Raw genomic sequence first — 15,719 nt, 5'->3', positions numbered from 1 at the left:
CTGGATTTCCAACCAACCGAAGACATCAACAAACTTGTTAAACCACAGGATCCATTTCACCATGTTGAAATCTCACCACCAACAATAAAGTCCTCATACCACAACCACCTGAAACCAGCAGAACGACTTCCATGGATGCAAACAAAGATGATGGATCAAAAAGACAAGACCTGTGTTGAGAATCGATACACATCGGTTACAATTCTGGTTGTGTTTGATGACCACCGTGCTTGCAAAAATGGAAGTGCATCAGCCGAGAGAACGACCACCTAGGAAAAGGATGAAAGGCCAAAGACAAAAAAAAAAAAAAAAAAAAAAAAACAAAAATGGGGGGCGACATTGGAAGAAAAGAATTTCTAGACCTTGAGGACAAGGTCTCCTTAAGGGAGAAGGATTGTTATGGAAGTAACATAGGGATAAAGTAGACATTATATTACAGTAGATTTATATTTAAAATGAATTAGATTTCATTTAGATTAGTTTTGTTATCAGCATTTTTAGATTAGAGATATGTGTCTATTTATATTTCAATTATCTAGTTATTTATTTTAGAGTCAGGATTGCATTAGTTATCTTTCTAGGTTTATCTCCAGTGTAGGAGTTTTACTCTAAGTCTAAGTCATTGTAATCTTCCTATTTAAATGATGATATTTTAATAAAAATGGATCAAAAAATTAATTCCAAACCTTGAGTTTGAAAAGGGTTTTTTAAGTTTCCTCAAAATCTAAAAGGTCTGGGTTCCCTTTGAATCTAAGGTGTAGGTTCCCTCAGAACCTATAATCTATTCTCGTTACGTATTCACGTAACATTTGGTATCAGAGCCAAGATCTTGTCAATGGCGAATCCAGGGCTGGATCGACTTGAGCAGCAACTAGGAAACCTCATGACTATGGTTGAAGGCTTTATGAAGAAGATGGAAGAAAATAATGAGATGATTCAAGAAAAATTGTCTGCATTGATTGCCAAATTCGATGATGGTTTAGCTGATAACAATGATGAATTTCATTACTATGAGCAGCCACAAATGGTGCTACCACCGTATCCCATGCCATCACTGGATTTCCAACCAACCGAAAACATCAACAACCTTGTTAAACCACAGGATCCATTTCACCATGTTGAAATCTCACCACCAACAATAAAGTCCTCATGCCGCAACCACTTGAAACCAGCAGAACGACTTCCATGGATGCAAACAAAGATGATGGATCAAAAAGACAAGACCTGTGTGTTGAGAATCGATACACACCGCTTACAGTTCTGGTTGTGTTTGATGACCACCATGCTTGCAAAAATGGAAGTGCATCAGCCGAGAGAACGACCACCTAGGAAAAGGATGAAAGGCCAAAGACAAAAAAAAAAAAAAAAAAAAAAAAATGGGGGGCGACATTGGAAGAAAAGAATTTCTAGACCTTGAGGAGAAGGTCTCCTTAAGGGGGAAGGGTTGTTATGGAAGTAACATAGGGATAAAGTAGACATTATATTACAGTAGATTTATATTTAAAATGAATTAGATTTCATTTAGATTAGTTTTGTTATCAGCATTTTTAGATTAGAGATATGTGTCTATTTATATTTCAATTATCTAGTTATTTATTTTAGAGTCAGGATTGCATTAGTTATCTTTCTAGGTTTATCTCCAGTGTAGGAGTTTTACTCCAAGTCTAAGTCATTGTAATCTTCCTATTTAAATGATGATATTTTAATAAAAAGGGATCAGAAAATTAATTCCAAACCTTGAGTTTGAAAATAGTTTTTTAAGTTTCCTAAAAATCTAAAAGGTCTGGGTTCCCTTTGAATCTAAGGTATAGGTTCCCTCAGAACCTATAATCTATCCTCGTTACGTATTCATGTAACAAATATGTTGTATTATTTGGAGCATATATATATATATATATATAAAGAAGCTTGTATTATTGATAACTAGCTCATAATCAATGCTTTACACGGGATTCTTCATTATAATTTAATTTTAAAACTTTTTTTTTACTTGGATTTTCTATTATACATTTCATTATAGGTAGTAAAAAAATATATCATTTGTCTGTTAATAAAGAGACATACTTAAGGTTATACATCATTATATTACTCAATATAGTGACACACAATTACAATTTACACACAGAACATTGTATAGATGTATAAATCGGATAAAATTTTACTATCACAAGGCCCTTAATTTTAGTTTAATCCATATAAATTAAAACATGTTAAAATCTTTATTCCTACCCCCCCCCCCCCCCCCCCCAAAAAAAAAAGGAGACAGAAAACTTGGATTGCATGTGATTATAAAAGTATTAATAGAAAGTTAGGAAGGATCTTTAATATTATAGAGGTGATACCTATCCATAAAATTTTGAGCCATTAGAAAATATGCACAAAAAAATAAAAGAAAAAAAAAATCTTTCAATCAATGCAATCAAATAATCCTCCCAGTGACTCGCATCACATTCAATGCTTAATTATCTCTTTAGTGTTTCCAAAGCATTTAGGGAATGTTAGGTGCTCTCCAAGCGTTTATATTCATTTTCTGCATAACAAACAAATATATTTTAATCTTCTTTTCTTTCAAAAGCATAAAAAGCACTTTGAAAAAATACCTGAAAATATGAGTAAATCTTACAAAAGGAAAAAACCCATAAAACGATCAAATGAATTAAAACATAAGACCCTTAATTTTAGTTTAATATACATAAATTAAAACATGTTAAAATTGAGTTATGATATGATTAATTTAAAATCAAAATAAGTATAAAGGGAAAAAAAAATAGTAAGAAAAAAACATTGATTTTGATTATTAAAGCTTTAATATAAGAAAATTAGTATGAATGTCTGATAAATAAATTTTTGGCTTCTTTTTCTTTAAAAAAAACAAAAAAAATCCCTTAAATCATTCGAATGAATAAAAACATAAAACCCTTTATTCTAGTTTAATCCATATAAAGTAAATCATGTTAAAATCTATGTTCCCAGACAAGTAGTTTAAAATGAAAAGAAGTATAAAAAAAGAAAGAAAAAAAATAGCAAGAAAACGTGGATTCTAATTATTAAATCATTAATAGAAAATTAATAGGAATCTCTAATATTGTTGTTGTAATACTTATTTTTAATACAAATAAATCCCACATAATTTTCAATAAGAATATTTTTTATGAATACAAAATTAGAAAAAAATATATATTTTATTTTACACCATTTCTAATAGCTAGTAAAGCCAACGAAGGCATGCTTGATACCAAACAAATTAAAACATTAATTGATGAAAAAAAAAAAAAAAAAAAAAAACGGCAGCCTTTGGCATATTTTATCCGTAGGTGAGGATCGTTCAATCTTCACTGAAATAGCTAGCTACTAACAAAGCAACCTTTCAACAGCGAGAAATGCTAGGCTTCATTTGTCTAACCATATATATATATATATTTTCTTCAAATGGATTCAAATCCACCATTGGATTTTTAGTCCTACATGTGAGCCCTACGTATTCAATGGTGGATTTAAAAAAGATTTCCAAAATACACCTATATTTTTTTTTAAAAAAAAATAATAATTATAATTTAGGAGTAATTTTTTAATTTCATAAAGTTTACATGAACAGTCATTTCACTTTTTAACCGTCAAATTTAACCCCAAACCTTAATGGGAGGAGTGAGCTTGCAGATTTTTTGAAGTTCAATACACTAAATCGACAATATTTAAACTTTTGAGGCAGATTACAAAAGTGATGAAAGTCCTGGAGGATTAATTGAAGTTTTCCTCAAAAAAAAAAAAAAAAAAAAATCGTTTGATTAACTATATAAGAAAAATTCAACATACCCATCTTAAACCTCAATTAACAATGTCTCCTCAAACTACTAAAAACAATTTAATATTCTCCCAATGAAAAAAAAAAAAAAAAAAAAAAAAAAAAAAACCCTTAATAAAAAATTTTTAAAAAAAAATCTAAAAATATTAATTAAAAATAAAAGGGAAAAAACTTAGAGGGTTGCCTTGGGGGACATTGATAAGTACTTTTTGATAATTTAAGTAAACATTGTCCCAAATCTAAAATTTAGGAGTGGTAGCTTGTAAGGGATACAAGAATTTCCCAACTAATTATTTTGATAGGTCCCCAAGAGGTAGCTCAAACAGCTTGTAAGGAATACAAGAACTTTTACCAACTAATTATTTCGATAAGTCCCCAAGAGGTAGCTCAATTAACTAGGGACCACGCCTCATGAAGCAGAGATCACTAGTTTGAATCCCCCTCTCCTCCTCTTGTATGCACATGTCACCAAAAAAAAAAAAAAAAACACACTAATTATTTAGATAGGAACTTGGAATATTTACTGTGAATGCTGATAATAGCTTAAATGTGCTTATTTTTTGTATTAAAATAAGTATTATCATACTATGTTTTGCTTTTAATTAATGCTTGCATTTTATATTTAATTGTGGGATATTGTTTAATTATTAATTTTGAACTTAATTTGATATATTAATGCAAGAAATTACATTTTGTAGGGATTGGCAAAATCGCAGAAATGAAAAAAATAAAAAATAAAAAGAAAAAGAAAATAAAAAGAAAAAGAAAAAGAAAAAAAGCCAAGTTTTCAATGCAATGCAGTTAGAGGAAAATGTTGGAGGACAAGTGAGCAACGTGGGACCAGCCAAAGAAAAATAAAAGAAAAGAAAAACAAATTAAGAATCAAGAGTGTTAGAATAATGGAGAGAAGAGAAGAGTGGAAGAGAGCGGAAACACACTTAAGGACTACATTGTATTGAGTAATAGAAGAGTGTGGAGAGGTGTGTATTACATGAGGTGGTAGAGGCCTCCTTATATAGGAGGCTAGAGAGGGAGCAAGGCTCCCTCTCTTATCAATGTGGGACTAAAGTCCCATATACACTAACCTCCCCCCTCAAACTCAATGTATTTATACATTGAGGTTAGGAAAAATACAGGGAAATAAATACAAGAAAAACAAAATACATGATTTTTTTTTTTTCTTTCGCCGGAAAAGTTGCCGGAGGTGTCCGGAGGCGGTGGACGGCGGCAGGCGGCGGAGCAGAAGGCGGCAGAACCCGGTTCTAATCCGTTGGGCTGAAAATCATAGATCTGGGTGATTTCTCAAGTACTCCAATATCTCCCCTAAAACTCAAGGTTTGGGAAAAAGAAGGGATATATATATATATATATATATATATTTTTTTTTTTTGAGGTCCATCGGAAAAGTCGCCGAAGTTGACTGAACTTGGGCGGCCAGAGGTGGTAGACGTCGGATTGCAGCGGCAGCTAGTGGCTGAGGGTGGCTGCTGGTTGGGCTGAAGCCTTGGATCCATTGGGTTGGATTCCAAAATTTGGGCTTAAAGCCTTGAAGAAATTAGGCCGGTAAAATGGGCCAAAGATGGCCAAAACCCATGGACCATTAAAATGGTTGACCCGAAAATTATATGAACCGAGTCTAACCTGATGGATCGGGTTGACAAATTTGGATCGGATTGAAGAGCTTGACCCGGTAACCCGGTTTAGGAACCCATATTGGACCGAGTTGAAGAGATCCAATTTGAGCCCGATGACCCGGTTGGAACCGGTTTTGGATCGGGTTTGATGCTTGTATGGATCCAGTCCAGGCTGATGGATTGGTCCGAACCAGATTTGAAACCCGCTCGGTTGGGTTGAAGAGTGGGCCGGTTTAATTTTGGCCAAAAATATCCGAAAGCCCATGGACCAATTGTGGATGGTTTGACCCGAAAAGATGATCCGGTTCTAACCCGTTGGATTGGGTCAAAAATCTTGGATCAGATGATAATTTTTTCGGCAACTGACACGTGGCAAAGGGCTAAGGCTGATGTGGGGGCACCTCTGAAGGACACATGGCAGTAGGGAAGGAGAAAGGGATGTCTCGCACGTGTGGTGCACGCCCTAGGGGTGCAGCCGCGTGGGGTGCATGCATCTCACACGCCAGTAGGGTTGCTGGCGCGTGCAGCGTGTGGGTGCGTGAAGCCCACGCGCAGACCCTTTGGACGGAGCGTGGCGGTGTAGCAAAGCTCCAATGGCAGCGATCTAGACAGATTTGAGACCACTGGAGACGAATCTACCAAACAGAGCAAAAACCACGATGATCCAACAAAGGTTGTGGCGCGTGGAGGAGCGGCAGCCGCGTGTGGAGGCGCGTTTAAGAGACGACAGTTTCTGAGGGCGGAGCGTGGAGGCACGTGCAATGCCGAAATAGGCTGAGATTGCACAGATCCACCATTCTGGAGCCGAGACACCACTTTTGGTGGTTATTTGGCCGAGAGGAGTCACGGTGGCGACGCGATTGGCTCGGACAAAAACTGCCGGAGTGTAACATCCCCAGCCTATTAGGGCTAGGTTTGTTAATCATTTTTCTTACTCGCAAAGATCCATAAGGTTTGTCAAACATATGCCTCACAACGATAATAGTGATCCTTATTAAAATAAATTCGTCAATCTCTGAAAGAAAACTGTGCCAATGCACTTATTAACTTGGCTAATATGGAACCACAAGGAATCCTAAATACACCTGCCCCCATTCCGGCCTCCTAATGCGACCTGATCACCACGTGAAACAAGAAATAAAACTGATGAGCCCAAATGGGCTTAGTAAGTAAAATTCACAACCATAAGTAGTTTTACTCCTTGTCCCGTTTTGAAAATTGGAACTCATAACTACATATGTTCTCAGTATATTTTTAAGAAAACAGAAAGCACATAAAATATATTATCATCAATAAAATTGTTGATAGTCTTTGTCTCATACTATGGCCATGTATACTGTTATCCCCATATACTAGGGTTGCGCAGTCCTTGCAACTTGGGATGAGATATTGTGGCCGCAGTCCCGTCCCCTTGGCCAGTCGATTAACTCTGGGTGCACTCAACATGGCAAAAAAACTATGATGGAACCACCTTCTGGCAAAGCTTCTTTCAGCGGTCACGCTTCCATCCTTAGCATCCTTACTGAGCTTCTCTCTTGTTTCTCTTGGGGCAAAAAATACATTCCTCCCTACATGTGCCCTCATTTTAAAACATTCGTTCCTCATTTCTTGTATTTTCTTTGTACATCTCTAGATACATCGTAGGACATCATGCATGAGGGTTTATTATCATTTTTAAAAAATTCTCTTTATAAACATCACTATTTTCACAATGTTTTTTTTTTTTCTCAAACTTGTCATGCATCCAGCATAATTCTAGAATATAAATAAAATAATCATTTACAGTTTGAAACAAAATTGCATAAATAGCATGACATGAAAATTTTTCTAGAAGGGATAGTAAAATCACTTACCTCTTGACTGCAGTAAAAATTTCCTCTGACTGCTAACTAATTTCCTGAAGGAAATACATACACGTCAGAGCAAAGGATTCTATTACTATTATGAGTTGGCTTGCTAATCAATTAAGAATGAACTTACGTAGGCATTTAGGTATGCTTTCCCATAAAATTTGGGGAAATTATTTTATTCCTTGGGATTCATATACATATATTTATATAATATATCTTAATGTACTTTAAATTATTTTGTTTATAAAAATTACTCTCATTTATTCTATATATTTATAAGTATACTTCAAACCTTGTTGTGCCTATATAGAACCTGTTAAAACGACAACCAAGAGGGCTGGTTTTAAAAATGTAAGTTTTGCACATACTCATAACTTTATTTTCTCTAAGGACAAGTAGGTGTGAGATATGGCAATGGCATCATGTGTAGAGTAAAAAGAAAACAATCCCTCTTTCCCACTACAAGACAACACGCTAACCAAGGCTATAATACAAACAATAACTTTGACCCTGCTCTCAAAATAAGTATCTATAAGAAGAAGAGAATGAAAATTGTGAGGCAAGAGAAAGCATACCTGACACGCACACTGAGGAGGAGAGAGCACTAAGAAAATTTTGGTGTGCTGTAAGAGTATGAGAGCGGCTAACTCTTCTAGGGTTTGTCTTATACAGTTAAATAAGGTGGGAAAGAAGAGAAAATGTAAAGGGTTTTCAAAGGATAGGCGACGAGCTTAGGGTTTTCATTCATTTTTTTTTTTCTTTCCTTTTCTTTATTATTATTATTATATTCTTTTTTTATTCGGTGGTCCATTCTCATTGTTAACTTAAGCCAACCCCTTTTAAAACCTATGAGTCAACTAAAAATACCCTAAAGGGACTTAGGATTATCACACAGAGGAGCATAGAGGAGCTCGGAGGGCCGTTGGTGGCGGAGCTTCCACAAATCTGTAGATTTGAAGGAGTGGAAGAGATTTTGAGCTGAACACTGCTTGGCGGCGTGCAGACGACCAGAGTTGGTGGGTCGTCAGAGGGAGCACCGGATTGTGAGCAGAAAACCGCTTAGTAGCGCGCCAATGACCTGATTTGGAGGTTGCCAGATGGAGCGCCAGATTATGAGCAGAAAACCGCTTGGCGGCGAGCCGACAATCAGATTTGGGAGGTCACCAGAAGGAGCGCCTAAAAACGTCAAAGGCGTTTATTGGAGGCCATATGAAAATGGCTCTGATATCATGTTAGAATAATGGAGAGAATAGAAGAGTGGAAGAGAGCGGAAGCACACTTAAAGACTACATTGTATTGAATAGTAGAAGAGTGTGGAGAGGTGTGTATTACAAGAGGTGGTAAAGGCCTCCTTATATAGGAGGCTAGAGGGGAGCAAGGCTCCCTCTCTTATTAATGTGGGACTAAAGTCCCATATACACTAACAAAGAGAAAAGAAAGCCTATGCGTGAAGAGGAGTTGCACAAAAAGACAAACTTCTTGATTCCCTGACTTTTTCTTTTTCTTTTTCTTTTTCATTTATTTATTTATTTATTATTTTTATCTCCGCTACTAGCTATTGCTTTATCAATTGCAATCCTCTTCGATGTCTTTACCATAGAGAAAATTCTTCTTTATGCTTGATAACTCTTCCATCATTGGTCTATGGTTTACTCCCAGAAAAAGAACCATAAGAAAACAAAAGACCGACCGGAAACCAATTTCGTTATTTTTAAGGATTCGTGAAAACAAAATCTAAGAAAACGAATAAAAATTCACCCCATAGATCGCTACTAAAAGCAGATCTAAAGAAAATACATTCTTGTTTAAAAACAACGAAAATACAATAACAAAAACCCAACACACCCTCACGCGTTCCACGCTCTACCGCTGGCCAGCCACACGCAGCTAAAAATTACCTTGAGGACCATGCATTGATACATGCGCTCTGATCGATCTATGATGTTGGCGGGAAAAGTGAGGGGGAAGGGGGGAAAGAGAAAGGGGGTGGGGAGGAGGGATTCGTACGTAACTCCCTTCTCCCACTCTGCAATGCGAGAGGCTAGGGTCTATTTCGTAGTCCAGGTTTTACTTTGACATGTCTAACAGTAATTTTAAATGACGTAGCAATATCATATTGAAATGAAATGGAAATGATCTAGTTCATTGTTAAGATTTTGTTTTAGAGGCTAGTTTAATATTTAAAAGCTATCATGTCTATTGGAATAGAACAAAATTATCATCACTAATTTTGAGTAAGATATCTATTTCATATGTTAGAATATGATATGCCTACCAGTGATGACTATGGAAGTTTATTGATTATTGAAAATGTAAGGAGGGAGAGAGGAAGAAACACTGCGAAATATTAAGGACTACATTTTTCCTTGATGCATTTCATTTCATTGGTGGTTTATTTATACAAGTGATTTACTAGCCGTTATATTGTAGCCGTTGGTTTAATTCCTTTTGTAGCCTTGTTTCCTTTCCCTGCAAATATCAAATACATTAAAAAGTAACCGCAAGACTAGTAAAAATGAAACACATTGCGAGAAAGCACCTCCAACGAATTTTTTTTTTTTTTTTTGGACACCCATCATCACTTCTCACTTTTATTTTCTTCTCTCAATTTTTCACTCCTGCCTCCCCCACCCTTTGTTTTTGTTTTTTTTTTTTTATGGTTTTTTTTGTTTTGTTTTTGTTTTGTTTTTTTTATTTTTCCATTTATTTTTCTTTCTTTTCTCCTTCTCCCAGGCTGCTTGTCAGCCTTGTGACCTTGTCCCCTCCCCCTCACCCTTTTTTTTTTTTTTTTTGGTTGCTGCACAACCTGGTTTGGGCTGTGCTCTTATTTATTTATTTATTTTTTCAGAACTTCAATACTTTAACAATAAATAATCACTTAATCAATACTTTAATAATGACAGTATGATACGCTTAGCTACAAGTGATGACATTATTCTTCGTTAATATAAAGATATTTTGGTATAAAAGGCTTTTTATTTGCCAATATATATTGATCGACCATATTATGTAGATCTTCCACAATTGTGGCCATTTGGTGTTTTTTTGTTTCCGCATGGGGTTCCGGTATTTATTTTATCAATAGAAAAGGCATATGAATTATGTACTTGAGTTCTTTAATTAAATGTATTTTTGTTTCAAATTCGATCAATAAGGATGTGAGGAACTTTGGGTTTATGTATTTTATTCATAAAAAAAAATAAATAAAAAGAAAAGGCAAAAATCTTCCGGTGGGTTGAAGACATTTATTTAAGTTAAGAATTTACTGTCAAAGATCTAAAAATTTTTCTCAAAACTATAGAGTCTTTCTATGGTTTGAAGGAAAATAGAAACAAAGCTCAATTCTGGGACTTCTTATTGTATAAAACTCAAATAATATCAAAAGCTGCTTCTCACATATTAGGTCCCGGGAGAGGCCCATTGGGTCCTACGTAGATTCCAGTGGTGTCCCGGATGGGTCCCGGTCAAGTCTCAGGCCGGTCCCGGGCGGGTCCCGGGTGAGTCTTTACGCAAATCCTAGTCAAGTCGCGGGCGAGTCTCGGTCATGTCCCGGTGGAGTCATGGGCGAGTCTTGGCAGGGTAAGTCAGTTTGAGAATGATATACTTAGTTAGAAAATGGTTTATGATTTTCAAAATCGTAAACATTTTCCAAAAATTAAAAAAGAATTTTTGGTAAAAGAAAAAATATTTTTTGTTAACTATTATTTTATGTCGCACTAAACACCGTAAAATGCGAAAATAATTTCTTGGAAACCACAAAAGAAACCGAACCTTAATTTATTAATTTGGATTCCATCAACTCAATTTATTAATTAATTCGGCTGGTCCATCAAGATGATTACTAAATATGTGACAATATATATAATATTGCAGACCTGACCTTTCATGTACGTGAAAATGCATTCGATCTAAATGAGATTCTTATAAATTTTTCTTTATACCCATATCTACCCATTAAAACAGCAGCCTTTCTCGTCGTTTTTCGGCAAATTAACGTCAAAATTGACATCCATCAAATCTTTAAAAGCAGAGAATACACACTTGTAACACGTTTCATTACATAACTTTTAATTAATGTATATATATGCTTACCAAAACCGTATTTTGTGGCTTTTTCTTCCCATCTTTTGCCAATCTTACGTGTATCATGTGGAATGCGATTGAGCTAAATTTTTCTACGGTCAGTAACTACGCGCGGCTTAATTCTCCTATTGCCAATCATTTCAATTTTGATGGCTCTAGTTTTCAAAAATCATGATGAGTTTCTCAGAACCCCTAGGGAAGGCTTAGAGCGCCCCTGATGACATGTTTGTAGGCGTTGAAGGGTCTAGTTGAGTGTGTGTCCAGATCGGATGATCATATACGTGTGCATTTCACTCATCAACCATCTGATTTAACGTTGAATTTTATAAACTCTCCGTGTCATTACGCATTTTGCATTTTATGTACAAGGCTATTGTAGACACACTTCAAAGTCTCAATATGTGTTCTTCTTGAGCATTTTCCATGTGTAGGCCGTGGGAGGATACCGATTCCTATATTGAATCGTGTTTACACCTAACATGTGCATTTTAAAGGAATTAGTCTATGAATAGAAAAATAATAATAATAATAAAATAAAATAAAAAACAAAAACAAAAAGGTAAATAGTGTATGCATCTTAATTTCTGTTTACAGGTGTACGTACAGATAAATACTTATCTCCAAACCGTTATTTCTATCTATATCTCTACCATATATAATGGGAAAGTTGATTACTAAAATGATATGAGAAGATTATTATTATTTAGCTCTTGTATTTGCTTTGGAAAGTGTTAGATTCTTCAAATTAACCAAAATTTATCCACTTAACTACACTTAACGCTTAACTACATTTGAAAAGTGTTTTGAATAGTGCAATTTTTCCAAGCGCTAAACTACGTTTTTAAAATTGCATTTTTATTATATAACCCCTCTTACCTACCTAAAACCTCATTTAGCCCCATTAAAATTTTATTGGTAGCTCACGTTGCCCACCCTCAAATCTGCATGCTTCCAGAGGCATATTGGGGTTGTTTGTCAAACAACACCTCCCCCCAAATACTATTCACTTTATTTTTTTCAAAAAATAAAAATAAAAACATTCTCACTTTTTTTATCGTATAATTTACTTTTTACTGATTTTCAAAAAAAAAAAAAAAATCAATACAAAACAAAATATTTCAACTTTTAAAGGCTTTTTGCCTAAAAAGTGTGAAGAAAAACGTAAGAATTTTTTTTTTTTTAGAAAAGTAAAAAAGTAAGAATGTGTAGTACGGAAAGTGAAAATTTTTGTTTTGTAGTAATTTTTTTTATTTAAATAGTAATAAAAAATGATTGATATGATATAAAAAGTTAAAACGTTGAGAAAATAAAAAAGCTTGAGGAATAGTTTTGGCCCTTTGCCAAACGTGTACACACTTAGAGCTCGCGTGATGACATGTCATGTCAAATAGTTAGCATAAAGATCTATATCTAACAATATATAGCTTTACCTCTGTGTGTGTACATGCATAATTTAGTAATATACCTCCTGTACGTTGTGCTGCATATGCTTCTGCTTATTTCTTGAAATAATGACATTTACTAAGCATTAAAAAAATATTAGAGGTAGAGAAAGGATTGTGATTGATTGGGTTTGTATATGGTAGGTTTTTTGAATTTGGACTTGTTTTGGTCTTGTTCGGCATTGGCTAGCAATTTAAACATGGACAGTTGCTATTTATTAAAAAAAAAAATTAAATTTTCAACGTTCTGACTTTTTGCTGTTTATTTTTTTTCTGTTCATATTTTTTGGTCAATCCCTTTTCTTCCCTTCCTAACGTGGGATAGGATGGTAAATTTAATTAATACAGTTTTGTTCATGCTGCAGCTCAGCAATGTTTCTAGCTACCTTGTGGTTTCCGTTTGCCCTAATTTAATTTGTATATTTGCAGTACTGCCTATATATAGGCTTGCATTCTCTTCTTAAAACTCCAAGCAACCTATATATATATATAGGCTTGCATTCTCTGCTGAAAACTCCAAGCAATATCTCATTCTCATAGCTATTAGCCTAGAGCAAGCTGCAGAGATGGTGGGCAGATGGTGGGGAAAATGCATTATAGCATTTCTCATCACCTTCCCTTCAATGGCTCGCTTTAATACTGCTATTGCGGCTACTCCCCCAGTGAAAGCCGGATACTGGTATTGCCACAGTGACTTCCCAATCCCGGTGCCTAGCATACCTTCCCAGCTTTTCACCCATCTTTTTGCTGCCTTTGCGGATATCAAACCCAACACCTATGAAGTCACCTTTCCTGACGAATATAGGGAACGGTTCTCAACCTTCACCCAATCCGTGCAAAAAACAAACAAAAAGGTCAAAACCCTTTTATCCATCGGTGGATTCTCTGGCCCTACCTTTGCTTTAATGGCTAGCCAGCTCAATACCCGCAAATCATTCATAGATTCCTCAATAAAGCTAGCAAGGTCTAACGACTTCCATGGCCTTAGCCTCCACTGGCTATACCCCTCAACGGCGGCCGACATGACCAACTTTGGCTCTCTCCTCGATGAATGGCGTGCAGCCGTTGACAAAGAGTCCAAACTAACCGGAAATGACCGATTGCTTCTAGTCGCAGCGGTCAATTACACATTGTCGATGTCGTCCACAGTCACATATCCCGTTAATCTGATTGCAAGGAAGTTGGACTGGATCAACGTAGTAGCGTACGACTTCTATAACCCCACTCTGTCTGGGAATAGAACTGGACCTTTTGCTGCATTGCACAGTCCACAAATCAATGCAAAAACCCCACCTTGTGGGCATAACGGCGTCAGTGCTTGGCTTGCAACAACTATGCCCGCCAATAAAATAGTCCTTGGCTTTCCATTTTATGGCGTCGCATGGCGCCTGGTAAATGAAAATAACCGAGAAATATTTTCAGCGGCTGCTGGACGGGCTCAAAGTGATAAAGTATATATTAATGACTCAGATGGGACCTTACCTTATAACCAAATCAAGTATTTCATAGAGAAACACCCAGGTGGCAGACAGGATCACAGTGACGAATATGTTGTAGACTATTTCAGTGTTGGGAATACTTGGATTGGTTATAATGATATTCAGAGTATCATAGCTAAGGTTGAATATGCTAGGGGAAGGGGATTGCTCGGTTACTATGCCTGGCATGTGGGTGGCGACAGAGATGGGACTCTTTCTGGAGTAGGTTAGGATGTTTATATCTTTCCTAAATCCTGCATCTACATGCAATTTGCCTTAGAAGCATATATATGAGGGTTTTTTTTTCTTTTTTTTGTCACATACACGTGTCTCTGTTTTGATATGTGCATGCATCATCCATATTAATTCTCACTTGTTATGTATGTGTAATTCTAATTACTTGTAAGGTGTATATGAGTGTGATGCAAAGTTAGCTCAATCACCTCCAAAGGTCTCCTGATCGAGGGTGGTCGAATCACCCTAATGACTTTGGGCCGGGTAGCTCCTCCCCACCCCTTCTAACTTGTTTATAGTGTGGCAATAAGTGTTTTAAGATAATTATTAGGTGTGCTAGAGTATATTTCCTATTTGTTAAATGTTGCGTACGTGTCAACATGTAATTTGAAGGTGTAAATCAAGGGTTTTACTTTTACCTCATCCTTATTGAACTCAAACTCTTCCAATTTGAATTTGTAAGTATTCATTGATCATTCTAACTTGTAACTTGTAATTCTTATTGCTATGGCAGCTTTTGGAGCATGGCCAATCCTTGGACTTGAACAAGTCGACACCGGCACCGGCACCGACAACGGCACTGAAACGGGTACTGGCACCGCCACCTCCACTGCCACCGGCGTCGGCACTATCACTAGCACCGTCACCAGTACCATCACCGGCACCAACACCAACACCAACACTTTCACCTACAACAACACTTGTCTTGCACCGGCACCAGCACTGGCTAGCTCGTTGTGAACATTCAAGCCACTTATAATATATGTCATAATCGTTCAATAAGAAGCTTGCATTATCCACAGTAAGGCCAATTATCACATGTGTTATAAGGCCAATAATCAGACCCGCGTGTATTTGTAACATAGAAGATCTTATTATCAACAATAAGGCCTCTTGATTAAGATACATGTCCATTGTGTTAAGAAGCTTGTACTGTGTACAATTTGGTCAATTATCAAATATGGTGTGATGTAAGGCCAGTAATCAGATATGTTATATTATTTGGAGCATAGACATGTATAAAGAAGCTTCTATTATTGATAATTAGCTCATAACCAATGCCTTATATGAAATTCTTCATTATAATTTAATTTCAAAAAAAATTTTGTTTTTACATGGACTTTCAATCATACTTTTCATTATAGGTTGTAAAAAAATATATCATGCATATTTAAATAAAAAGACATACTAAAGGT

General features: G+C 35.8%; 1 pseudogene; it reads left to right on the top strand.

Moving 5' to 3' along the window:
* The first annotated feature begins 835 nt into the window (after positions 1-835).
* Positions 836-15,264, top strand: LOC132185237 (class V chitinase pseudogene; annotated as a pseudogene).
* Positions 15,265-15,719: the final 455 nt, after the last annotated feature.

This window comes from Corylus avellana, chromosome 7, assembly GCF_965113065.1.
Source record: "Corylus avellana chromosome 7, dhCorAvel1.hap1.2, whole genome shotgun sequence".
NCBI lineage: Eukaryota > Viridiplantae > Streptophyta > Magnoliopsida > Fagales > Betulaceae > Corylus > Corylus avellana.
This window is presented reverse-complemented; position numbering and strand designations above follow the sequence as displayed.